Genomic DNA, 26,873 nt, shown 5'->3' with positions numbered 1-26,873 from the left:
CAAACTAGCCTACTCTCGGGCACACCAAGCAGACACTTCTGCACACTAGCTCACATTTTCCATCCCATAGCACATGATTGGTCACCCAAGCACCCTCTTGGGCAACCCAGTATCCACTTGGGCACAGCTGGCACACACTTGCTCACTACTATCAAACTATGGACACAGCAGGCACACATTTGGGCAACCAGAGCCCAATCGTCGGCACCCCGAGAAAGATTGACACCCTAGAACACTCCTGCCGACCAGTAGCACATGTGTGGGCATCATTATCACACTCTGGACACCCCTAGAACACACCTAGGGACACACAGTACACTCTGGGCTACCCAGGCACGACCTTGGCAACCCTATCACTCTCTTGAACAATATTAGCACAATCTGGGCCACACTCCTGGCACACATTTGCTGTCCCCTAACACACACTTAGTCACATCTAACACCTCCAGGCACACCGAGCCGACCTTGGCCACCTGCAACACACACCTGCGCACCCATAGAACACTTATGGGCACCCAGCACTCTCTTGAACACCACTGGCACGATCCTGTCATCCCCGAGTACATTCTTGGGCACCCCAGAACACTCTTTGGCACATGATCACCGTCTGGACACGCCCTTAATATTCCTGGTCACCCCTACCACACCTTTGGGCACTCTGTCACATTCAGGGCACTCCTATTGCATACCTGCCATCACCTATCACACTCTTGCTCACACCGAGTGCCCTTTGGGCACACCTGTCACCCTTCAGGCATGCTAAGCAGACATTCGGGCAACCCTAACCATGTCTTAGGTACAACTCGCTCACACTTAGATGCCCTTGCATACTCTTGCCATCCCTTAGCACACCTAGAACACTCTTCAGCACCCTTTGAGCACATTCTGGGAATGCCTATTACACACTTGAGCACCCCTATTCCTCACTTGGGAACCCACACCACACTCTGGGCACTTCTGGTTTACACTTGGGCATGACTAGCACACTCTTGTGCAACCCTATCACACTCTGCATACCCTAGCACACACATGACCGTGCCTAGAACATTCTTGGGCAGTCCATCGCACACTTGGGCACACATAGCGCACTTTTGTCATTCTCTATCACACTCCTGCATACCCCTACCACACTCTGGCCACACTGATGACAATCTTTGGCACCTCTAGCAAACACTGGGCGGCCCTATCACACTCTGGGCACCCCACTACACTCTTTGACACCAGTGTCACGCTCTTGTCATCCCAAGTACACCCTTGGGCATCCCCAGAACACACTTTGGCACCTTCTAAATCTGGTCACCCCCAAAACACTCTTTGGCATCCCTAGCATGCACTTGGGCACCCCTAGCACTCTCTGGGCCATCCCTAGTACATGCTTGGCTACCTCCAGAACGCTCTTGGTCACACCAGCACACTCTTAGGCACACCTACTACAGTCTGGGCACTCCTATCAGACACTTGCCATCCCATAGCACATTCTTTGTCACACCTAGAATGCACTTGGGCACACCTAGAATACTCTTGGACTCCCCTAGCACTCACTCACCCAGTCCTGTCACACTGTTGGGCACCTGTATCACACCCTTGCCATTCTCTAGCACACTTTAGGTAACCCTATTACAATCTGGGCACACTGAACGCCTTCCTTGGCACATCTATCACACGTGGCCCTCCCCTAGCACACTCTTGTGCACTGCATCACACTCTTGGTCACCAGTGGAACACTCTTGTCATCCCTGAGTACATTCTTGTGCACTCCAGATCACTCTTCATCACCCCTATCACAATCTGGGCACTCAGGTGCACTCTTGCTCTGCAGTACACACTTGGGCTCCCCAGATCACACTTGGGAACCCCTATTACTGCTGGGCACCCCAGCACATTCTGGACACTCCTAGCACACGCTCATCATCTCCTAGTATAGGCCTGGGCACCCCTGGTACAACCTTGGGCACCCCTAGTACAATCTTAGGCACACCTAGTACCCACTTGGGCACCACTACCACTGACCTGGTCATGCCTAGCACCTTATTGAGTACACCTTGAACACCCTGGGCACACCAAGTACACATTTGGGCAAACTAGCCCACTCGTGGGCACCCTAACAGCCGCTGGGGCACCCTGTCACAAACGTGCCTTCGCCTCGCCTAGCGCCTCTTTAGTCACTTCTATCTCAATCTTCGACACCCCTAGAATACTTTTGGGCATCCGCATTACGCACTTGAACACGCCTAGCACAGAATTGCCATCCCCCAACACTCTCGTGGGCACACCTAGAACTCTCTTGGGCACACCTATCACAATCCTGGGCACACTTATAACATTATTGGGCACGCCTAGAACGATCTTGGGCAGCTCTAGCATGCTCCTGGGCACCACTATCACATATTTGTTCACTCTTGTCCCCTCTGTACATTCCGAGCACACATTTGGGCAACCTAGCCCACACTCAGGTACCCCTGGCAGACACTTGCATCCCCGAGCACATGTTTGGTAAACGCCAGTAAACCCCTAGGCACTCCTTTCACACTCTTAGGCGCCCCTAGTATGCTCTTGGGCACACCTCAATGCCCTTGGGCACCCTAGTACACACTTGCTCAAACCGAGCACAATCTTTGTCACCTGTATTACTCTCGTGTCTTTCTCTAGCACATACTCTTGGACAACGCTAGCACATTCTGGGCACAAGGGCACTCTCTTTGGTACCACTATTACTACACTAGGCTCACCTATCACACTCTTGTGCACGCCAGCACACTCTTAGACACCACTGCCACTCTTTCCATCTCTGAGTACAATCTTGGGCACACCAGACGATTCTGGGTACTCCTAACACACACTTGCCATCAACTAGTACACGCTTGGGCACCATTAGTGCACTCTTGGGGATTCACAGAAGACATTTAGGGAGCTCTACAACACCCTTGGGCAACCCTAGAATGTTCTTGGGCACACCTAGCACATACTGGGAACTCTGAGCAGACATATGAGTAAACTGGCCCACTCCAGGCCTCCCTTATCAGACACTTGCCATCAAGCATCACACTCTTGTGCACTCTTAGTACACAGTTGGTCACGCCTAGTACATGATTGGTCAGGCCTATCACCAACTTGGGTACTCTTGTCACACACTTGGGGAACCCTCGAACATTGTGGGCACTCCTATTACACATTTGTTCACTCTTAGCACACTCTTGGGCATCTATAGAACACTTTTGTCATTCTCTATCGCACTTGCGGCAACCCTAGAAATCTCTAGACAAACTGAGCACTCCCTTTTCCACCTCTATCGCACACTGGGCTCTCCTCGCACGCTCTTGCAATCAAGTGCCCTCTTGGGCACCAGTGACATACACCAAGTACACTCTTGGGCACCCTATAACATGCCTCGGCACCCATATCTCACTCTGGGTACATCAAGCACTCTCTTGGCCAGCTCTAGTATACTATTGTGCACCCCCATGACTACTTGAGCACACCTTCAATACTCCTGGGCAAGCCTAGAACATTATGGGTACTCCTAGCACCCACCTGTAATCAGGTAGTACACGATTGGGCACCCTTAGTATACACTTGGGCATCCCTAGAACACTTTTGGGCACATCTACAACAGTCTTGCGCACCCCTAGCACATTATTGTTCACACCTAGCACCCTCTTGGCATTACGAGCACATATTTGGGCAAACTAGCCCATTCTTAGCAGCCATATCAGACACTTGGGCACCATAGCACACACTTGCCAACCCCTTGCACATGTTTGGTCACCCAAAGCACACTCTTGGTCATCCGAAGCACACACGTTATCACTTCTAGCACACTCCTGGGCATCTGTAGTACGCTATTCTCATTCTCTAACACACACAGTTGGACAGCCCTAGCGCACTCTGAGCACACTGAACACTCTCTTTCAGCACATTGATTATAGACTGGGATCGCCTAGTGCCCTCTTGTTCACACTAGAACACTTTTGTTCATCCGAGTACACGCTTGGACACACCAGAACACACTTCAGTACCTAAATCATTGGCAACCTCAGAACATTGTGAGCACTCCTGGCACTCAGTTGCCATCATCTAGCACCCATTTGGGCACCCCCACCCCTACACTTACGAGCACCACAAGTACACTCTTGGTCACCCCTAAGACAAACTTGGGAATTTCTAATAGATACTTGCTCTCTCTCAGCACACTCTTGGGCACATGTAACGCTCTCTTATCATTCTCTAACAGACACTTGGACAACTCCAGCACACTCTTTGGCACCCCAACCACAAACTTAGGCCCCTCTATCACGTTCTTGGGTGCACCTAGCACACTCTGGGCTCTCTGAAAACACATTTGAGCAAACTAGGCCACTCTTGGACACCCTAGCATACACTTCCCATCCCCTAACACATGTTTGGTCCCCTCAACCACACTATCGGGCTTACCTATCATTTCCTTGCTCACACCTCGCACACTCTTATCACCATTTTCACATTCTTGGAAAGCACTAGCACCCTCTGGGCACACAGAGAACTCTCTGGAACACTCTCCTTGACATCTCTATCACACACTGGAAACTCCAAGCACTCTCTGGGCACCTCTCTTGCACATTTGAACAATGCTATCACAATCTGTGCACACCTAATACACACTTGCATTCAAATAGCACAAACATGGGCACCCATAATACACACTGGGCACGCCGAACACCCCCTTGGTCACCTCTATCACATACTTTGGCACCACAGAACAATTTTAGGCACTCAATCACTCTCTCTGTGACAACCCTATTAAACTCTTTCCATCTCCTATCACTCCTCTGAGCAGCAGTTAGAACACACTTGGGCACACATAGCGCAAACATCTTCTCACCAATCACACTCTGGGCACACTGATCACGCACTTTGGCACATCTAGAATTCACTGGGCACCCCTAGAAAAAGCTTGGAAAGCACCAGCAAACACTTGGGCAATCCTATCACAATCTTGGCGCACCCACTACACACTTGACATCACCTAACACACTCATGGGCTTACCTAAGACACAATTCTGTAGGCCTAGCATCCACTTGGAGACACTAATGCCATTCCTTATCTCACTCTTAGGCACCATGTCTCCTGATTGGAACAACCAAAAAGACTTTGGACACAAGATAATTTCATTTCAGTAACATTAGGATTAGACAAGTGTGTTCTCGGGTGTCTAAGTATCCGCTACGAGTGCCCAAGAAGATGATAGTTGCCCCAAATGTGTGTTTGGAGTACCCACGAAGCTGATAGTCGTGTGGTTGTGGTGACAGGGGAGTGCAGGGGGTGAGCAAGAATGTACTGGACGTGCCCTATTGTGTACGAGGGGTGCACAATAGTGTGATAGGTGATATCAAGTTGTAGTCGGCGTGCACAGAATGTTCTAGGGTTTCCCAAAAGTCTTGTGGGTGTGCCCGAGAGTTTACCAGGTGTGCCCAAGAGAGTGGTAGCGGTGATCGAACATGTGCTAGGGGATGACATGTATCTGCGAGGTGTGCCCAAAAGCTTGGGTGTCTAGAGCATGATAGATGTGGCAAAAAATCTTCTGGAGTACCCTTGAGATGGAAAAAAAGACTGCCTGTGGTGTCATGGAGTGCATAAGAGTGTGCTGGGGGAGCCCAGTGCATGCTAGATGTGACAAGGAGAGTGATCAGTGTGCCCTGAATTTGTTGGTCTATCCAACAGTGTGCTCCGGGTTCCCATGTATGTGCTACGAGTGATCGATGGAGTGATAGGGGTACCCAAGTGTGTGGTGGGGGTGACCAAATGTGTGCTAGGGGTTGACAAGTATCTGCGAGGTGTGCCCAACAGTGAGATCGTTTGCACAAATGTGCGTTTGGAGTGCCCAGAGGGTGCTACATTTGCCAAAGAAGGTGCTGGGGGTTACCAAAAGTGTGGTAGTGGTGCCCAAGAGCGTGCTACGGGTGACCAAGAGTGTAAAAGGCGTGCCCAAGACTGTACTAGGTGATGCAAAATGTGTGCTAGGAGTTGTCATCATGTTCCAGGTTTGCCCAAGAGTCTGATAGGTGTACCAAAGGGTGTTATGGTGGGCCCAAGAGCGAATTCAGGGAAGGCAAGAGTGTGTCACTAGTGTCCAAGCGAGTGCTGCGTGGTCAAGATGGTGATAGGTGTGTCAGGTGTGTGATAGGGGAGCCAATTTAGTCATAGATGTGTCAAAGAGACTGCTCAGTGAGCCCACAATCTGCCAGGGTTGCCCAAGAGTCTGTGCTAGAGAATAACAACGGTGTGCCATAGGTGCCCAAGAGCGTGGTAGATGTATGTACGTGTGTGGTAGGAGTACCCAGGAGCATAGTAGAGGTTCACACGCATGCGGTACGATTGTCCACGAGTTTACTGAAGGTTTACAGAGAGTGATAGAGTTGCCCAAGGGTGTGATATTGGTGACCAGATGCATGCTAGGAGTGCCTAAGTGTGTACTAGGCGTTCGTAGGAGAGTGATTGGTGAGCCCAGAGTATGATAGAGGTGACACAAGGTGTTGTGGGGGTGCACAATAGTATACTCGTGGATGCTTGCATTGTGTGAGTGGTGTCGAAGAGGTGCTGGGGTGCATAAGATTGTGCTAGGGGACCCAACCAAGTGCTAGATGAGCCAAAAAGAGTGATCAGTGTGCCCCGTGTGTGCTAGGTCTGTCCAAGAATGTGCTGGAGAATGGCAAAGTCTGACATGGGTGCCCAATATTGTGCTAGGAGTGAGCAAGTGAGACTTAAGAGTACATGATGGGGTGACCAGACACGTGCTAGGGGATGGTAAGTGGGTGATAAGTTGTTCAAGTGCCTGTTAGTGATGCCCAAGAGAGCACTAGTTTGCCGAAATGTGTTCTCAGAGTGCCCAGAGTGTACTGGTGAGATAAGAATGTGCTAGAGTCGCGAAGTGTGTGCTAGTGGTGCCCAAGAGGGTGATGTGTGTGACCAAGAGTTTCTGCGTGTGCCCAAGAGTGTGCTGCAGGAGATAAAACATGTGTTAGGGGATAGCAAGTATGTTCTAGGGTGTTCACATGTATGCTAGGCATGGCCAAGAATGGGCTGGTTTGCCCAAAAACGTGACCAGTGTGTCTACAGTGTGTTAGGTGTGCCCTTGAAGGTGCTACAGGTGACCCAATGTGTGATAATAGTGCCCAAGAGTGTGGTGGACGTGCCCAATAGTGTCCTAGGGGTGCCCAGGTGTACAGGGTGATGGGAAGCGTGTGTTTGAAGTGCACAGAATGTTCTAGAGTGGCCCAAGAGAGTCGTAAGTATGCCCATGTGTGTGTTGGCACTGCCCAAGAGTGTACTAGCAGTGCCCAGGAGTGTAAATGAAGTTCCCAGAGCGCGATAGGAATGACAAAGAGGTTTGAGGGAGCCCAAGAGTGTATTCAGGGGTGGGAAGAGTGTTTCAGTGGTGTCCACCTGGTGATAGGGGTAACCAAGAGTGCTCTAATTTGACAGATGTGTGATCAGAGTCCTCAGACTGTGATAGGTGTGCCCGAGAATGTGTTACGTGTGCGCAAGGGTGTGATAATGGTGACCAAGAGCTTACTGGGGATGTCCAAAAGTGTAATATGGGTATCCGAGAGTGTACTAGGGATGACCAACAGTGTGCTTGGCGATGGCATGAATGTTCAAGAGTGTTCTAGAGCGTTCTGGGGTGAACAAGAGTGTGTTAGGCGAACCCAGTATGTGGCAGAGGTGGCGAACAGTGTGCTCAGTTTGCCCAGAGGATGCAGCAGAGGGTACTAGGTGCGCCAAAATGTCGTCTAAGGGTGCCCAAATGAGTACTAGGAGATGGCAAAATTGTAATGCATGTGTCTAAGAGAGTGAAAGAGTGCCCAAAAGGGTACTAGGATGCCCAGGTGAGCACTAGGAGTGCCCAAGGCGGTGCTTAGTGTATCCATGTGTTTTAGGCAGGCCCAAGAGCGTGATAGCTGAAGGCAAGTGCTTATGAGGGGTGCCCGGTACATGATAGAGGTACCAAAGAGTGTGTGCATTGTGCCCAAAATATTATAGGCCTGTCCAAGTGTGTGCTAGAGAATGACAAAAACGTGCTACATGTATCCAAGACTGTAATAGGTGTGCACAAGAGGGTGCTTGGGATGCCCAGAGTCTCATAGGGGTGCTGAGGTGCCAAATAATGTACCAGGGAAGGCAAGAGAATGCCAGTGGTGACCAAGAATTTGATGGCGTGAACGAGAGTGTACTAGCAGAGACCAATGAGTGCTGGAGGTGACAACCAGAGGCTTCAGTGTGCCCAGAGTGTGATACGGCTGTCCAAGAGTGTGCTAGAGAATGACAAGTGTCTGCTACGTGTCCCGAGTGTGCTGGGAGTAAGCAAATGTGTGCTTGAGGTGATCATGATTGTACTTGGAGGAGCCAAGCGTATTCAAGGAGTGCCCAAGTGTATATTAGGGATGCCCAATAGTGGATAGTATGCCCAAATGTGCATGAGGAATGTCCAGAGTGTGTTAGATGGGCCTAAGAACAAAGAGCAAGAACAAAGAACAGTACAGCACAGGAACAGGCCATTCGGCCCTCCGAGCCTGCCCCGATCTTGATGCCTGCCTAAACTAAAACTTTCTGCATTTCCTGGGACCGTATCCCTCTATTCCCTGTGCTAGAATGCCTAAGAGTGTGCTAGGAGTGAGCAATTGTGTACTAGGCGTGCACATGAAAGTGCGAGAGGTGACCAAACGTGTGCTAGGGAAAGGCATGTGTGTGCTAGGGTATCCAGGTTTCTGCCAGGGGTGCCCAAGAGAGGGCTAGTTTGCCCAAATGAGAGCTTGGAGTGCCCAGAGAGTGATACGTGTGCCCAAGAATGTGCTCTGGTGCCCACATGTGTACTAGGCATGCCCAAGACCGTGCTTGGGGATGGCAAGAGTTTGATAGAAGTGCCCAGATTGATCGAGGGTTCCCCAAGTGAGGGGCAGGGGTGCCCAGGTGCGGGCTGATGGTGCACAAGAGTGTACTAAACATATTCAGGCGCATACTTGGGATGCCCAGTGTATGATAAGAATGCCAAAGGATGCCCTGGGGAGCTCAAGACTATGCTTGGCGATGGCTCGAGTGTGCGAGGAGCACCCAGAATAATCAAGGTTTGCTCAATTGAGTGCTGGGCAGGAAGGGGGAGGGTGCAGGTGCGAGCTGATGGTGCACAAGAGTGTACTAACGGTGTTCAGGCGTATATTTGGGATGCCAGAGTGTGATAAGAATGCCAACGTATGTCCTGGGGAGACCAGATCTGTATTTGGGGATGGCAAGAGTGTGCTTGTGCTTTACAAGAGTGAACTGGGGCGCACAAGCGTGTGCTAGGCGAGTCCAGTATGTGATAGGGCTTCCAAGATGAGTGCTCAGTGTGACCAATTGAGTGACAGACAGGACAAGGGTGTGATAAATGTGGCCAAGAGCGTGTTGAAGTGACCGAAAGTGTTCTAAGGGTGCACAAGGTTGTGCTCAGTGAGTCCATACAAACACTATGGGTGGCCAAGTGAGTCATAGGGGTGGCGAAACATGTGCTAAGGGATGGCAAGAGAGTGCTCAGGTATATAAAACTGTACCAAAGTGTGGTTAGGTTTGTTCAAATGAGTGCTGGTTGTGTGCAGAGTGCCGTCGAGTTGCCTAAAAACGTGACATTGGTGCCCAAGAGTGAGCTAGGATATGGTAGCAGTGTGATAGCGGTGATCTGGTGTGTGATAGGGTTGCAGAAGTGTGTTTTAGAATTGCCCACGAATGTGATAGGTGATGGAAAATGTCTGCTAGAAGTGGCCAGATACTACTAGTGTTGCCCAAGCATGTGATAGTGGTGTCCAAGAGAGTGATGTGTGCCAAAACGTGTTCTAGGAGTATCTAGTGTAGCTAGAGGTGCCAAAGAGTGTGCTCAGTATGCCCAGAGTGTGATAGGGGTAAAGATAAGTATGCTAGGTGTGTCCAAGAGTGTTCTAAGTGTGCCCAAGAAGTGCTAGGAGATGGCAAGAGTATGCTACGGATGTGCAAGAGAGTGCTGGATGGCCCAAAAGTGATCTGGGGTGCCCAAATGTGTGCCCAGGGGGGTACTCAGAGCACCCAGAGTGTTAGGGGTTCCCATGTGAGTGCTAGGTGAAGGCAAGGGTGTGATAGGGGAGATGAAGAGTGTGATATGGTTATGCAAGTGTGTATTAGGAGTTCGCAAAGAGTGATAGGTGTGTCCAGTGTGTGACAGAGGTGAAAAAGAGGGTGTTTAGTGTGTTCAGAGTGTGTTAGGGCTGTGCAGGAGTGTGCTGGAGAATGGCATATGTGTGCTACAGGTGTCCAAGAGTTTCCTAATAGTGAGCAAATGTGTTCTAGGGTTCCCAAGAGCAGGGTAGGTGTGCCCAAGAGTGTGATGGGGTGTTCAACTGTATGCTAGGGGTAACCAATTGTGTTCTAGGCGTTACCAACTGTGTGACGGGGCGTCCAGCGTGTAATTGATGTGCCCAAGAATATACTAGGGTTGCCCACAGTGTATTAGGTGCAGCCCATGAGTGAGATAGGGTTGTCCAACAGTCTGAAGGTGGATGGCAATTGTGAGATGAGATAGTGGGATAATGGCGAGAGGTTGGCAGAAGTGTTCTAGGTTGTCAAGTGGTGATAGGTGTACCCAAGACTGGGCTAGGTTTGCTCAAATGTGCGCTTGGTATGCCCAAGCGTTTGCTAGTCGTGTCCAAGAGTGTTCTGGGATGCCTAACAGTGTACTGGGGGATGGCAAGAATTTGCTAGGTGTGTCCAAGAGTGAAATAGAGGTGCACAAGCATGTACTAGGGGTGCCCAAAGCAGTGCCATGCCTACCCGAACATGTGCTAGAGATTGACAGATGTGTGATTGAGTGTCAGAAGTGTGCTGGAGTGCTGAAAAATGGGCTACGTTGCCCATATCTCTGCTTGTTGTGTCCATACTGTGCTCGTGTGCCCAACAGTGAACTATGGGACGGCAGCAGTGTGCCCAAGCATGCGCTCGGGTTGCCGAGGTCTATCCTCAGGGTGCCTAAGAGTTTTCTAGGTGATGGCACGTGTGTGATACAAGTGCCCAGATTGTCCTAGCATTGTGAAAGTGTGTGTTGCGGTGACCAATGTGTACGATTGGAATGCAAGATTGTACTAGGGGTGGCCAAGTGTCTGCTAGGGGTGGCTAAGAGTGTGCTAAGTGTAGCCACGTGTGTGCTAGAGGCGACCAAGTGGGTGCTAAGGAAGCCCACCATGTCCTAGGGATGCCCAGAGTGTGCTCGGAGTGGACAAACATGTGCTAGGTGATGAGAATAGTGCGGCAGGGGGTCCCAAGTATGTGCTACTGTTGCCCAACAGTGTAAAGGTGGATGGCAATAGTGTGCTGGGGATGTGAAGTTTGTTCTATGGGTACCCAAGCGTGTGCTAGTTATGCCCAAGAGTTTGATAGGTTGTATCCAAGAGTGGGCTAGGCATGCCCAAAAGTGTGATTGGTGTGCCCAGTGACTGATAGGCGTTGCCCAAGTGTGTGGGAGTGGTCTCCAATCGCGTGCTATCGTTGCCCAAGAGTGTAATATGGATACCCAAGAGTGTACCAGGAGTGGCAAGAGTGTATTAGGGCTGAACAGAGAATGATAGGGTGGCAAAGTCTGTGCTGTGGGTGTCCAGCTTGTGATAAGTTGCCGAAGAGAGTTCTGGGGAGTCCAAGAGTGGGTCAGGTGTATCCAAGAGTGTGCTAGAAAATGACAAAAGTGTGCTACAGGTGCCCAGATGTGTACTAGCAGTGAGCATGTGGGTGCTAGGGTTGCACAAGTGCCTACTAAGTGTGTCCAAGTGTGTTCTAGGAGTTCCCAGGATGCGGTAGGGGTGATGGGTGTTCCCCAGAATGTACTAGAGGTGCCCGGGTTTGCTCTAGGGGAGATCCATGGTGTCATAAGGTGCCAAACAATGCTCTGGGGTGCCAAAGAGTGTACTCAGGGATGGCAAGATTGTGCCAGTGATGTCCATGAGAGTGATAGGTGCGCCCAAAAGTATTCTGTGGTGCCGAAATTTGTGTTAGAAGTGGCCAATGGACTGCTCGGCGTGCCTGGAGTGCGTTGGATGTGCCCAGGTGTCTGTTAGGAGATGGCAAGTTTCTGCTCGGAGTGCCTAGATTGTGTTCGTATTGTACAAGAGAGTGGGAGGGTGGCCCAAGTGTGTAGCAAAGTTGCCCAAGTGTATACTAGGGGTGCTCAAAGTGTACCAGAAGTGCCAAAACATGTGCCAGCGTTTGGCAGGATTGCACTTGGATGACAAGTGCATGCTAGGGTTGCCCAAGAGCGGGCTAAGACTGTCCAAATGTTTGCTTGTTCTGCCCATAGTGTGCTTGTATGGCCATGAATGTGCTCGGGGTATTCCATATTGTAATAGGTGATGACAGCAGGTGCTGGGGGTGCCCAAGCATGTGAAAGGGTTGCAGAAGTGTTTCCTAGGGTGCCCAAGAGTGTGCCAGGTGATCGAAAATTTTCTAGATGGGCGAAGTGTGCGCTTGGGTCGTTAAGATGTATACTAGAGTTATGCAGGGTTTGATAGGAGTGCCCAAGTGTATGATCGGGGTAGCCAAATGTGTATGTGGGGTGCCCAAGAGTGTGATAGGAATGCCCAGAGTGTGCAACGTGCGGCTAAACATGAGCTAATGGATAGCAAGACTGTGTTTGAGTGTCCAAGTGTGTGCCAGGGGTACACAAGTCTGGGCTACGTTTAGTCAACTGAGTGCTTGGTTTGCCCAAGTGTTTTATCGGTGTGCCCAAGAGTGTTCTGGGTGCCCAGCAGCGTATTAGGGGATGGCAAGAATGCTCTAGTGGTGTTAAAGAGTGTGTTAGAGTTGCTCAAGCGTATGCTTGGTTTTCCCAGAGGGTACTAAGCATGCCCAATTGTGAGATAGGGGTGACCAGAGTGTTATAGGGGTGACAAACATATGCTAGTGATTGGCAGGAGTGTGCTAGGGTGTTATATTTGTCCTAGGGATGCCAGATCGTGCTAGCAGTACTCAAGACAGTAATAGAGTTGTCCAAACGTGTGATAGAGTGCCAAAAAGTAAAAAAGGTGTGCACAGAGTTTGGTAGAGGAGCCCAGGGTGTGCTCAGATAGTCGACAGTTTACTAGTGGTGCCCAGGTGTATGCTAGTGTTGCCCTAAATGTGAGAGGGGTCCCCAAGGATGGTAGGGGTGCCAGAGAGTGCGCTAAGGTTGTCCAAATGTGAGTTTGTTGTGCCTAAAGTCTGATCATGTGGCCATAAACGTGTTCGGGGTAACCAAGAGCGTAATAGGGGATAGCAGCCTGTGCTTGGTGGGCCCAAGCATGTGCAAGAGTTGCAGACATGTGTCCTGTAGTGACCAAGAGTGTGATAGCTGATGGAAAGTGTGTGTTGGTGATGGCAAATGTGTACTAGGAGTGCCCATATTGTGCTCGGGTTGTCCAATTGTACACTAGGGGTGCGCAGAGTGTGCTAGGTGGTTCCCAAGCTTATGCTCGGGGTGGACAAGAGTGTGCTCGGGCTGGCCAACAGTCTATAGGGGGGCTCAAGAGTGTGCTAGGGATGTCCAAGAGTGTGATAGGTGGAGCCAAACATGTTCTAGGGGATGGCAAGTGTGTGCTAGTGTGGCCAAGTGTGTACTAGGGTGCCCAAGCTCATGATAGGGTGCCAATGAGTGTTCACAGGTGCCCAAAGGTGTACTAAGGATGCCTTAGTGTGTGATAGGGCTAAAGAAGAGTTTGATAGGTGTGTTCAAGACTGTTCTGGAGATGGCAAGAGTGTGATAGGGATGATGAAACATGTGCTAGGAGATGGCAAGTGTGTGCTGGGGTGCCCAAGTGTCTGCTAGAGGTGCCCATGAGTGGGCTGGTTTTCCCACTCGGTGTGTACAAGTGCATACCAGGGTTGCCCAACACTTTTCTAAGTGATGGCAAGTGTATTCTAGGAGTTCCCAGGATGCGGTAGGGGTGATGGGTGTTCCCAAGAATGTACTAGAGGTGCCCAGGTTTGCTCTAGGGGTATTCAGAGTTTCATAAGGTGCCAAACAATGCTCTGGGGTGCCAAAGAGTGTACTCAGGGATGGGAATATTATGCCAGTGATGTCCAAGAGAGTGATAAGTGTGCCAAAAGTATTGAGGGGTGCCGAAATGTGTGTTAGAAGTGGACAATGGACTGCTCGTTGTGCATGGAGTGTGTTGGATGTGCCCAGGTGTCTGTTGGAAGATGGCAAGTTTCTGCTAGGAGTGCCTAGATTGTGTTAGTATTGTTCAAGAGAGTGGGAGGGAGGCCCAAGTGTGTAACAAAGTTGCCCAAGAATATACTAGGGGTGCTCAGCGTGTACCAGAAGAGCCAAAACATGTGCTCGCGTTTGGTAGGAATGCACTTGGGTGTCAATTGTCTGCTAGGGTTGCCCAAGAGCGGGCTACGATTGTCCAAATGTTTGCTTGTTCTGCCCATAGTGTGCTTGTGTGGCCAAGAATGTTGTCGGGGTAACCCACATTGTAATAGGGGATGACAGCAGGTGCTGGGGGTGCCCAAGCACGTGAAATGGTTGCAGAAGTGTTTCCAATGGTGCCCAAGTGTCTGCTGGATGATCAGAAATTTTCTCGATCGGCAAGAGTGCGCTCGGGTCGTTCAAGTGTATACTAGAGTTAGGCAGAGTATGATAGGAGTGCCCAAGTGTATGATAGGGGTAGCCAAGTGTGTATGCCAACTTTAAGGGCATTTAAGTGCTCATTGGATAGACATATGGATGAAAATGGAATAGTGTAGGTCAGATGGTTTCACTGGTCGGCGCAACATCGAGGGCCAAAGGGCCTGTACTGCCCTGTAATGTTCTAATTCTAATTCTAATTCTATGTGGGGTGCCCAAGAGTGTGATAGGAATGCCCAGATTGTGCTAAGTGCGGCCAAACATGTGCTAATGGATGGCAAGAGTGTGCTCGAGTGTCCAAGTGTGTGCCAGGGGTGCACAAGACTGTGCTACGTTTGCTCAACTGAGTGCTTGGTTTGCCCAAGAGTTTCATCGGTGTGCCCAAGAGTGTTCTGGGTGCCCAGCAGCGTTCTAGGGAATGACAACAATGCTCTAGTGGTGTTAAAGAGTATGGTAGAGATGCTCAAGTATTTGCTTGGTTTTCCCAGAGGGTACTAAGCATGCCCAATTGTGAGATGGGGTGACCAGAGTGTTTAGGGGTGACCAAACATGTGCTAGTGATTGGTAGGAGTGTGCTATCACAAAATGATTATCGGTCGGTTCAGAAAGGAGTCCTTTAATGCAAAACTAATCACTGATTGGGGGAGCGGATGGTTAACTGGATAGCTGCCATGATAAGATAAGACCTGTCTTTATCACTGTATGGCAGAGAATTGGCGAACAACAACGAGAGACGAGAGAGAGAGACTGACCAATAAACTTGAAGACCAAAAACTGCAACGGAAAGAGTTATGCGCTCTGCCGTCCAGTCATAAATACGGGTAGGATCTGAGTTAGACACTTAATTACTGCCTGAGTTTGTGCCGATGGTTTAACCGAAATCTTTAAAAACTTGTCCTTACCTTGATCTGAATAAAGTCAATTTACTGCAAGCTTTGTGCTGGCAAGTCTGTTGCCACCTTAGAATGGTTTATACACCACCCCTATCTTATCGAATCTTACATTCTGGCACTCCAGATGCTACTTGGCGCATTGTGAACGTTTTTTGAAAGAAAAGTAGGATCTTGAGATTGTGAGATTGGCCAACACGCATTTTGGGAAGGAAAATCCTTTAGAGGAGTGTAGAGACCTTAACGCCTCCACCAGTGAAAGGCACTTTGACGAGAATATATAAAGAGAAGTAATATAGTCATATTTTGAGAGATGTTAATTGAGTCGTCGAGGAGAAATACAAGCAAATTATAGAATTCATTCAAAATAAGATTGGCCAGAAGAAGTTAAAGGTGGCAAAAGCAAAAAAAACTGTTTTACAGCACTCAGCGGATCCAACAGACCGCTACTCAAAAAGACAAAGAGGCTGAGCGACTGAGTCACTGGCTTCGAGCTTTTGAGCTGTGCCACAAGTGTACAATCACTCTGTTACAATAGTAGCATGCCTCCAACCTGAACACTGGCACAGCCATGATTGACACTCAGGAAAATAAAAGCCAGTTGAAACAGGCCTCACAGTGGTGCAGTGGTTAGCACCACAGCCTCACAGCTCCAGCGACTCGGGTTCAATTCTGGGTACTGCCTGTGTAGAGTTTGCAAGTTCTCCCTGTGTCTGCGTGGGGTTTCTCTGGGTGCTCCGGTTTCCTGCCAAAAGACTTGCAGGTTGGTAGGTAAATTGGCCATTACAATTTTCCACAAGTATAGGTAGGTGGTAGGGAAATATCGGGACAGGTGGTGATGTGGTAGGAATATGGGATTAGTGTAGGATTGGTATAAATGGGTGGTTGATGGTCAGCACAGACTCGGTGGGCCGAAGGGGCTGTTTCAGTGCTGTATCTCTTAACAAAACAAAAAACTAAACAGGGGGTGGAGAATTAATGTGTAAAATAAAGAGTTGGAGGTGCAGGGAATACCGGCCAGACAACGGATAATTTTGTCTGAAGTAACTGTCGGAGGCACTGACCGGGCCTCCGACGAGGATGCTGGTAGAAACGTAGAATGGGGAGAGCTAGAGTGGGAAAGTAAGAGGCATCATAGTGAAGAAAGAGGGACAAATTACACAAGATGCTTTTTAGTGATATTTAAAGTGAGAAAAAATAAAGTTAGTGTGTCTTTACTTTGAATGTGTGAATGTTGGAAGACTCTTTATTCGTGCAGCTTGTCTTTTATGGAGCTAACAATCATTAACCCTTTATCGTCTGGCTTTCATGCTGAAATCATGAGTCTGTTACTATTTCTATCATTGCTATATTTCTGAGTCATGTTTTGATTGTGGACGAGGTGAACCTGTGTGCTCCTTGGGCTCGGGACAGGGAATTTAACACAGAACTTTGAATCATTCCCATTAAAGCAAGCAACATTTCTACTAAATTGTTTGGAATGAAGAAAGTGTGAATGTGATTGTTGAGTCTGTTCATTCCATTTCAGAATATGCACCTAGAAATAGAATATAAAAATTGAATTACATTTTAAATTAAAGATGTTGCTGTAGTGTTTTGTTTTTATTTGAAAAGTTGGTTTTACAAATGTGAAAAGCAATGCACATTTTTAAGAGATAATCCTTAACCTTGTAAGCTTGAAGATGTCTGGCAAAAATCTAATATGAAGTTTGAAGCCTCTTTGCATTAATTGGTCCTATGTTTTAAATCTGCTCTTGCATTTTTGCAGTTTAAATTAAAGGAATGTCTTACTGACTGTTTTTAAGCAACAAGTGTCATGTATTAGAGAATGGTTTAAGGGCGGGAAAGGAGAAATGAAGGAGAAACGGGAAAGTTTCTGTCTGCTTGCAGTTTGTTCAAGAGGCTGGTGTTTAGTCTTTTTCTGTAAGAACGTTAAATAACTTTATCTTTAGTGTTTGGTTTATTGCTGTCATTTGAAAAGGCGATCTTAGAAAGAACATGAGAAATGGTATAATTCACCTTTCTGAGTAAAAAAAAACATGTGATATTCTATTCTGTGAGCATTTAATAAGTGTGATAAGTTAATAAATCTGAATTAAGTTTAACTTATTAAGGTTAGCTGTCCTGTCGAGTTGCAAAACCGGAATTTCACTCATAGGCACAATGAACTTCAAAAGGATTTTAAGCTTTGAGGGAGTCTTTAATTCTGGATATAAGGTTCACTCATGTCACATAGGCAGTTCTGAATTTTAAATGTTTATTGCTGTGAATTGGACTTTGGAATCATCCTAGTTATATCAAATAAAAACCCTTGCATTAGAAAGATCTTATAAAAGATGTAAAACGATGTATAAAAATTGAATTATATTTCAAATTAAAGATGCTTACATATATTTTATTTTTATTATAAAAGTTGGCTTTGTGTATTCCACACTCTACCATTACCTTCAAGCCAGTAGACTTGATTCAATGAAGAGTGCAGGAGGGCATGTCAGGAGCAGCACCAGACATACCTCAAAATGAGGTCTCAACCTGATGAAGCTAGAACACAGGCGCTCTTGCGTGCCAAACTGTGTAAGCTGCATGTGATAGACAGACTTATGTTATCCCACAACTAACGGATAAGATCTAAGCTCTGCAGTCCTGCAGTTGTGGACAATGGAACAACTACCTGGAGGAGGTGGCTGCACAAATATCCCTATCCTCAAGGATAGGGGAGTCCATCACATCAGTGTGAAAGATAAGGCTGAAGTATTTGCAACAGCCTTCAGCCAGAAGTACCAGGTTGATGATCCATCTCGTCCTCCTCCTGAATTCCCCATCATCAAAGATGGAAGATTAGATTAGATTAGAGATAAGAGATACAGCACTGAAACAGGCCCTTCGGCCCACCGCGTCTGTGCCGAACATCAACCACCCATTTATACTAATCCTACACTAATCCCATATTCCTACCAAACATCCCCACCTGTCCCTACATTTCCCTACCACCTACCTATACTAGTGACAATTTATAATGGCCAATTTACCTATCAACCTGCAAGTCTTTTGGCTTGTGGGAGGAAACCGGAGCACCCGGAGAAAACCCACGCAGACGCAGGGAGAACTTGCAAACTCCACACAGGCAGTACCCGGAATCGAACCCGGGTCCCTGGAGCTGTGAGGCTGCGGTGCGAACCACTGCGCCACTATGCCGCCCTCAAGAGTTCAGCCATTTCGATTTTCTCCGTGTCATATCAAGAAACGACTGAAGGCACTGGATACTGCAAAGGCTATGGGTCCTGACACTATTCCAGCAATATTACTGAAGACCTGTGCTTTGGAACATGACACACCCCTCGCCAAGCTGGTTCATTACAGCTCCAACTCTCGCACCTACCTGACAATGTGAAAAATTACCCAGGTATGTCCTGTGTACAAAAAGCAGGACAGGTCCAACCCAGCCAATTGCCACCCCAACAGCCATTTCTCAATCATCAGTAAAGTGATGGAAGGTGTCAGCAATCATACTGTCATGTGGCACTTGCTTAGCAATAACGTTCTCAGTGGCGCTCAGTTTGGGTTCCGCCAGGGCCTGACCTCATCACAGCCTTGGTTCAAACATGGACAAAAGATCTGAACTCAAGGCAGCATTTGACCGAGTATGGCATCGAAGAGCCCTAGCAAAATTGAAGTCAATAGGAATCAGGGTAAAACTCTTCGCTGGTTAGAGTCATACCTAGCGCAAAGGAAGATGATTGTGGTTGTTGGAGGTCAATCATTTCAGCTCCAGCACATCAGTGTAGGAGTTCCTCAGGGTAGTGTCCTAGGCCCAAACATCTTCAGCTGCTTTATCAATGACCTTCCTTCAACCATAAGGTCAGAAGTGGGGATGTTCGCTGATAATTGCATAATATTTAGCACCATTCGTGATTCCTACTGAAGCAGTCCATGTCGAAATGTAGTAAGACCTGTACAATATCCAGGCTTAGGCCGAGAAGTGGCAAGTAACATTTGCGCCACACAAGTGCCAGGCAATGAGCATCTCCAACAAGAGAGAATCTAACCAGCTCACCTTTACATTCAATTGGATTATGATCATAGAATCCGTCACTATCGATATCCTAGGGGTTACCATTCACCATAAACTGAACTGGAGTAGCTATATAAATACCGTGGCTACAAGAGCAGGTCAGAGGCTAGGAATCCTGAGGCGAGTAACTCACAACCTGACTCCCCAAAACATGTCAACCATCTACAAGGCACAAGTCAGGAGTGTGATGGAATGCTCCCCAGTTGCCTGGATGGGTGTCGCTCCAACAATATCCAAGAAGCTCGACGCCAGCCAGGACAAATCAGCCCGCTTGATTGGCACCCCATCCACAAACATTCACTCCCTTCACCACCGACGCACAGTGGCAGCAGTGTGTAACATCTGCAAGATGCACTGCAGCAATGCACCAAGGCTCCTTTGACAGCACCTTCCAAACCCACGACCTCTACCAACTAGAAGGACAAGGGCAGCAAATATTTGGGAAAACCAGCATTTGCAAGTTTCCCTCCAAGTTACACATCATCCTGACATGGAATTGTATCACTGTTCCTTCATTGTTGCTGTATCAAAATTCCAGCACTTCCTCCCTAACAGCGCTGTGGGTGCACCTTGCTCACATGGACGGAAGCAGTTCAAGAAGGCAGCTCACGTTCTCAAGGGCAATTAGGGATAGACAATAAATTCTGGCCTAGCCAGCGATGGCAGCATCCCAGAATGAATAAAATGTTAGGTTTTGAAGGAGCCTTTATTTCTGGATATAAGGCTCAATCATACAACATTGACACCTTATAATTTTAAATGTTTATTGCGTTGAATTGGACTTTGGAAACATCCTGTGTATAGCAAATACAAATCCTTGTCTTAGAAACCTCTTACAAAAGATATGAAACTTTGGAAATAATTGGAGTTTAATCTAAAACGCTGTCTTCCCTGATGTTCTTTGACGTTCATCCTGTTACTAACATTTTTTTTGTTGCTTTTAAACCCTAAGGATGTTACAATAATTGGGAAAAACTGTTTCAAATGGCGTTTAGTTCTTTTTCGATTGGGATTTATTTTTCAAAGACGTTGTGTAAAGTGGCACATCTGAGAATGTTTTGCGCTGCCTCCTTGGAGACACGCACAGAAATGAACTCCGATGCAGCTGTTGTTATTTTGTTTTCATATATTACACCACACAATTTTTGCATTTCTGAGAGCAAAGTGTATATATTGGACATTGAAACAGCTTAAATTTCTAAATTGACAAATACAATTGGACAAATTAACATTGGGCTTTGGGGCAGAGCTGCAATTAACTCTTCATTTTTATAACCAGTGATAATTATATGACAGCTGCAAGCACATCTTTCTTTAAAGTAAAACATCAAGCAAACTGCCAAGCTTGAGCATAAGAAATAGGAATCTATTAGCAAAATTAAATTGATATTAGTTATTTCAAGGACCCAGAGGGGAATTTATTTGAAATTGAAGGTGATCCACCAAAATCTGCTGATGCAGACAGGAGCAACGGGAGAGCACAGGATTAAAAGAAAACTGCAAAACCTTGTGAATATGAAAGCAATAACATGAGAGGAGTGGATTTAAAAAGCACTAAAACCTGATGAATAAGAGAGACGCAGCGGTAGAGCAGCGGACTTAAGAAGCACCAAAACCTGGGACCCAGAGAGGAGCAGCGGGAAAGGAGCAGATGGAAAAAACAACCAAAACCTGGTCACGCTGAGAGGAGCAAAAGAGAGAAGCAGATTAATTCACACCAAAACCTGGCGATTAAAAGAGAGGCAACGGGAGAGGAGCTGATATAAAAAGCATCAAAACCTGGTAAATTAGACTGGAGTGGATTTAAAAAGCACCAAAAGCTTGAGAATAAGAGCGGGGAGCGGAAGAGAAGCGGATTTAAAAAGCTCCAAAACCTTGAGAATAAGAGGGAATCAGCGGAAGAGAAGCAGATTTTAAAAGCACCAAATCCTGATGACGGTGAGAGGAGCCAAGGGAGAGAAAAAGGATTTTGGAAGGAAATAGCCTCAGCAGATTTCTCAACTAGCAGTCAAGCAAAGGGAGGACATTTGATTGCTCCATTGCAAGGCTGAATTTGAGCACAGGATGTAACACATTCAGCTGTGCAAGGAAATCATTACATACAGCTACGGGTGCAAAAATAGCAAACGTTTAATCTCCATATCTACATAGGAGCTCTCGACCCATAATTACCACAAACATACCTTCACTGGCCAATACACGCATTGGGGTTTGCCTTTATCAGCAAACTTGTAAAAAGTGTCTGAGCCACTTGCTCACCATGCAAGCTTGATGCTGACGTAGGCTGAATCAAAGTCATCCAGCGTGACAATGGCTACCCTGATCAGATTATTTCTCACTGTATATCGCACTAACTTATGAACAGGCCTAAGGCTGTCATTTGGTACCCTGAAAAGTGTCCAGTGTACCTCAAATTACCCTGGAAGGGTAATGTATCCCAGAATATTGAGCAACAGGTGAAGCTAGATGTTTCACGCTGCTACTATGCAGGAGCAACACACGTGGTGTTCACCACTAACAGGATGTTGCCATCAAGCCAAAAAGGAGTCCTGCTTATCAGACGGATGAGACATCTGATGTATGAATTTCAATGCTAGTGTGATCTTCGGCATGTAGGCCGTACGTCTGAAAGACCAGCAGATCGTATCAAAGAACATGTCTTTTCCGCTGTTAACTATGGGCAAGGTACAGGCCGTAACCAACCAGCCCATCTTTGCAAAACTCAAAACACAATGCCCAACATTATATGTGACTCCTGCTCGGACGGCATTTGCTAAATAATCCTCAGTGTGCGAAGAATTACACTGTGAACCAATTTAAGATTGTCAGTCGTGCTCACAATGTTGCGCATTTGCACGTACTAGAAGCTACATATATTGATACACAGGACCGTAACCTTTTCAGACAGAAAGTGCAAGTACACACATTGCAACTGTCTGAGCTAAATAAGTAAGTAACAGCAATTAGCTGGGTCATTACTCAGCCCAAGGCCTTGACCAATCAGAGTCAACCTGTCTGGTATAAATTTAAAACAAGCTTGGCAGTTAACTGTCAGTCAGAACAAACTGGTGCATTCTCCATGGCAACGCCTCCACCAGTCAGAGTCCACTTTCCAACCAAAAAGTACTCTCTTCTCGTACAATATAAATTAATTGCTTTCCCTTGCATTGATATTCTTCTGATTTGTCCTGATGCGTGCAAGATAAAAGGTTTTGATAAAATGCCTTTATTTTCAGCAAAACTCAAACTATACAGTAGTTTTTTTATTGGGACTATAATTATCTGACCATAGACTGGGATTATCGTAATGTAAATGCGAGAGAGGAACAGTTCTTAGGTTGTGTTCAGGAAAAGAAAACTACAACGGTATGTTTCCAGTTCAATGAGAAGGAGGCTCTGCTGGACCTGGTTCTTGAGAATGAGGTGGGCCAATTCGATCAAGTGACAGGAAGGGAATATTTAGGGGACAGTGATCATAGTATCATAAGTTTTAGGTTGGTTATGGGAAATGACAAAGAACAATCTAGAGTAAAAACAGTTAAAACAGTTAACCAGGGTAAAACCAACTGAAATGAGGTAAGAATATAGCTGGGCCAAATAAATTGGTATCAAAGATTGGCAGGAAGAACAGTAGCTGAACCGCAAAGATGGCACAATTTATGTCAAGTAAAGTTATATTCCCACGAAAGGGAAAGATGGGGCAAATAGATCCAGAGCTCCCCAGATGAAACAAGAGATAGAAATGAATATGAAGAAGAAAAAGGTGTGCTTATGACAGACTTCAGGTATGTAATACAATGGAGAACGAGGCTGAATATCCAAGGTGCAGAGGACAGGTGAATAAAACATTTGACAGAAACAACGAAAGAGCATTAAAAGAGACTGGCAGTTAACATAAAAGGGAATCCCAAAGTCTTATATAGGCCTATAAATAGTAAAAGGGTAGTAAAATGTGAGTAAAGTTGTTTAGGGACCAAAAGGGGGATTTACACATGGAGGCAGAGAGAATATACGAGGTCTTAAATGAATACTTTATACTGTATAAAAGAAGAAAAGAAGAAAATGCCACCCAAGCCACAATAGAAGAGGAGGTAACTAATACTTTGGAATGATCAACAATTAATAAGGATGAGGCATTACATAGCGTTCTGATCCTGTAGTGTTTTCTCCTCTGGGAAGAATGTGGTTTGCCTGTATTGCTAGAAAAAGAGCCGTACTGCTTTAAGGCAGCAAGCTCGAAAGACTTAGTCAAACATTGCATTCTCTTTATCTTGGATGCAGCCACTCGGACTCTGTGATTCAAAGGGAGCGTTTTCGTTAGCTTGGATACATCCACTCGGACTGAGCATCGAGAGATACATTTTGGAACAATTTAAATTTGAACTGGCTTATAGTGCAGACAGCCTATTATACCAGAGTACACAGACAGACAGCTGTGTTGGCACCGAAAAGAAGAGCACTCAGCCTATTTAAACTGAATGAAGATAATTTAGTCTGTGTATTTATTATTGTCCCTCAAAATTCTAAAACGGCAGTGGTTAGCACCGCAGCCTCACAGCTCCAGCGACCCGGGTTCAATTCTGGGTACTGCTAGTGTGGAGTTTGCAAGTTCTCCCTGTGTCTGCGTGGGTTTTCTCCGGGTGCTCCGGTTTCCTCCCACAAGCCAAAAGACTTGCAGGTTGGTAGGTAAATTGGCCATTACAAATTGTCCCTATAGGTAGGTGGTAGGGAAATATAGGGACAGGTGGGGATGTGGTAGGAATATGGGATTAGTGTAGGATTAGTATAAATGGGTGGTTGATGGTCGGCACAGACTCGGTGGGCCGAAGGGCCTGTTTCAGTGCTGTCTCTCTAAAACTAAAACTAAAACAGAGATCTCTGATAATTTAAACTGAAGGCAGGGAAGTTAGACTGTGACAATCTTTTATCCCTCAAAAATTATAAAGCCAGATTGATTCTCTTCAACGTGGTTGCGAATTGTTGATTTGCTCTGGTCATCGCTGCAAGAAAGGGGAGTTTGAAACTTCGGGTGTCGGACTGTTTTCCTTTCCTCATCGGACCCTGGATGATTGCACGTGGCCTTTAATCAGAGGATTGTACGACGGGAATTGTAAATCTTCACGGGCTCTATTTTTCTTCCATTCTCATGTTGTTTATCTCTTCATAGGGTTTCAGAATTTAGTTTTTCAAATTAAACAATTAACATGTTGATTAAATGATACCTGGTTTGGTTAGCATCATTCGGGAGTCTATACATGGTACAATTTGGCGGTGTCTTTCTTTAAATCGGAAAGTTTGAAATTATATGTTAGGCAATATGTGGAGGGACAGGATTGATTTAACAGTGCATATCTCCCACCAGGTATCTTAATTGGGGGCTGGCTAACAGGTGAATCATATTTAGTACGGCGGCTCGTGCCTGAGATCAGAATCAAACTATTTTGGAGGGCTCGCAGTTGGAATTATGTGAATTACTCATTTCTGAGATAACATATTTAAATTGGGGATTTACGTTTGGCATCATTTTTAATTGCTCTCGCATCAGGGATCATAGCAATTGTAAATTCGATTGTTAGGATATAAATGTAATACCAATTGCAAATAAATTAAAAGGACCAGGTCTCTTGTATGATAATGTACACGCTATACCATTGTTATGGCATTAGTGGTAGTAACAGAGCTTTTTGGAAAGCAGAATGTTTCTCTGAGTGACTTGGTAACTTTAAGAACGAATTGAAAGAATTGGCAGCGAAATTGGGTTTGGAATTAAAATCAGGTACCAAAAAAGGAGAGATAATTGACATAATAGCCGAACATTGGAATTGGAAGAAGATGATGATGAAGCTAAAGGGGAATATGAGAGACAAGAAGGCAGTCGCTCCGAGATTGATGCCGTGATATTGGCTCGGATTCAGCTGGAAACAAACAAAAAAATCATGAATTGCAGGAAAGGGACACAGAAAAGGTGATAGAATTAAGAAAACTTGAATTGGAGGAAAGGGAGAAAGAGAGCGCATTTCGGAAAAGAAAGGAAACTTAAGCTAAAAGAGATGCAACTAAGATAAATGGGTAGTCTTAAATCCAGGGAAAATTCGGATCAGGAAGAATCTGAATTTAGATCATGACCCAGTGAAAAGTTGTTTAAATTTATGCAGGCTCTTGTTAAGTTCGAGGAAAGGCAATCAGAGGCATTTTTCGTATCTTTTGAAAGAATAGCCAAACAGATGAAATGGCCAAAATAAAGCTGGACCTTGCTTACTTAGGGCAGCTTGGCAAGCAGAACTCATGAAGTTTCTGCATTGCTTCCTGAAGAGGCTTCTGCAGATTATGAGATGACAAAAATGGCTATTCTCGCTGTGTATGAGTTAGACCCTGAGGTTACCATCAGAAGTTTAGGAAATTACGGAGATTGTCTGGGCAGACATATCTGGAATTTGAGAGGGTGAAGCACATGAATTGTGACCGGTGGATACGGGCGTTAAAGATAAAGACTGCAAATGAGAGCTTTCGCAAATTCATTCTCTTAGAAGAGTTTTAAAACTCCATTCCTTAAGTAGTTAGAAATCATATAGATAACCTGACAGTTTTGAAATCTAGGCAAGTCGCAGTGATTGCTGATGTTTTTGAGCTTGTGAATATGAATAGGGACATGGAGTACAAAAGCAAGGAGTTTATGTTGAAATAAAAACAGAAGGTTCTTGGAAAACTAAGCAGGTCCGGCAGCATCTGTGGAGAGAGAAACAGAGTTAACGTTTCAGGTCTGTGACATTCCATTGGAACATGACAATTCTGGAAATATTGTAGTTTTTGAACGAGTGAAAAATGGGAATGGGAAGAAGAACAAAAGAGAAACTGTGTGAAAGGACAGGAAAGATTAAATCACAAAGATGGCATTGAACAAAGGCAAAGGGAGTGCTGGTAGTTGTGTTAAAAGGCAAAAGCTTTAGTCCAGAAAGAGTGCTAACGGCAGAATAATGAACAGCTCTGTCCAAAAGCAAAATGGTGAAATAAGAACACGTTTCAAACAGGCTCACAGTTAAAACAAAGTAAAATAGAATAAAATGAACAGTCATATTCCGAAATTGTTGAACTCAATGTTGAGTCCAGAATGCTGCAGAGTACCGAAACAGAAGATGAAGTACTTGTGTTGAGGTTCAATAGAACACTGCAGCAGGCCCAGGACAGAAATGTTGGCCGAGGAGCAGGATGGTGAATTTCCATGGCAAGCAACCAGAAGCTCCTGGTCATGCTTGCAGACTGAGTGGAGATATTCCACAAAATGGT

This window comes from Heterodontus francisci, chromosome 21 (assembly GCF_036365525.1).
Source record: "Heterodontus francisci isolate sHetFra1 chromosome 21, sHetFra1.hap1, whole genome shotgun sequence".
In the NCBI taxonomy this organism is placed as follows: domain Eukaryota; kingdom Metazoa; phylum Chordata; class Chondrichthyes; order Heterodontiformes; family Heterodontidae; genus Heterodontus; species Heterodontus francisci.
The sequence above is the reverse complement of the archived record's forward strand: the minus strand, read 5'-3'. Positions refer to the sequence as shown.